Genomic DNA, 1,693 nt, shown 5'->3' with positions numbered 1-1,693 from the left:
TTTAATTATTATGACATCCCTGAGCAGAAAACATTAAAATTACTGAGATAAACATTAGACCAGTGGTGTCCAAAGTAGGGTTGTTTTAGTATTAGTATAGTACCGCGATACTAATGAATCATGTTCGGTACTATACTGCCTCTAATAAGTACCTGTCATGCAGACGACATGTCGCATTTTCTAGTTTGTCTCCATAGCGACAAGAATTGTTTATTTATTTCAAGTAGTAGCTACAGTAGTAATCACCACGGCAGCTTACATACCACCGGATGCTAATGTTAGCATGGCTCTCTCTCTCTACTGCTAAATATATTTTTTATTTTGTATTTCTATAGTGATTTGTATATTGTACAGGATTGCTTATTATTTTTATTGGATAGTAGTCTGTTTATTTAACTTGTTAGTTTTTTCTTTATTACCTGTTGTGTAATTTATTTTTACCCCATATTTGTTTCCACTACCGCACCTTAAGTTGGAGTCCTTAATCTCGTTATATGCAAATATAATGACAATAAAGTCCATTCTATTCTTCTTCTATTCTATTCAAATGCTTCTCCACAAACTGCACACTGGACTCAACACATTGGACATGAAAAACTAGACTTTAACTGACAAAGCCAGGTCAAAATTTCACTACGTCTGATACTTATTCATTAAGACGGTCATCTTAACTTAGATCCCACTACATACAAGTGAATGAAGAGCATACTTACTCAACAGCCATACATACGGCAACACTGTCATAAACATGTGCCATATAGTGAAACCATACTAAACAACAATGACAAACACATTTTGGGATAATATTTGCGCGGCAACACAACATAAACACTACAGAACAAATTCCCAGAATTCCCTGCAGCACCAACTCTTCCGGGATACTACAATATAAACAAACGCCATTGGTGGATCAATCAATGTTTATTTATATAGCCCTAAATCACAAGTGTCTCAAAGGGCTGTACAAGCCACAACGACATCCTCGGTACAGAGCCCACATACGGGCAAGGAAAAACTCACCCCAGTGGGACGTCGGTGAATGACTATGAGAAACCTTGGAGAGGACCGCATATGTGGGTAACCCCCCCCCTCTAGGGGAGACCGAAAGCAACGGATGTCGAGTGGGTCTGACATAACATTGTGAAAGTCCAGTCCACAGTGGATCCAACACATCAGCGGGAGTCCAGTCCACAGCGGGGCCAACAGGAAACCATCCCGAGCGGAGACGGGTCAGCAGCGCAGAGATGTCCCCAACCGATGCACAGGCTAGTGGTCCACCCGGGGTCCCGGCTCTGGACAGCCAGCACTTCATCCATGGCCACCGGACCTATGCAACTCCCCCTCGCAAGGGACAGGGGAGAAGAGGAGAGAAGAAAAGAAACGGCAGATCAACTGGTCTAAAAAAGGGGGGGTCTATTTAAAGGCTAGATTATACAAATGAGTTTTAAGATGGGACTTAAATGCTTCTACTGAGGTAGCATCTCTAACTGTTACCGGGAGGGCATTCCAGAGTACTGGAGCCCGAATAGAAAACGCTCTATAGCCCGCAGACTTTTTTTTGGCTCTGGGAATCACTAATAAGCCGGAGTTCTTTGAACGCAGATTTCTTGTCGGGACATATGGTACAATACAATCGGCGAGATAGGCTGGAGCTAAACCGTGTAATATTTTATACGTAAGTAGTAGAACCTTA

This window comes from Entelurus aequoreus, linkage group LG14, assembly GCF_033978785.1.
Source record: "Entelurus aequoreus isolate RoL-2023_Sb linkage group LG14, RoL_Eaeq_v1.1, whole genome shotgun sequence".
In the NCBI taxonomy this organism is placed as follows: Eukaryota; Metazoa; Chordata; class Actinopteri; order Syngnathiformes; family Syngnathidae; genus Entelurus; species Entelurus aequoreus.
The sequence above is the reverse complement of the archived record's forward strand: the minus strand, read 5'-3'. Positions refer to the sequence as shown.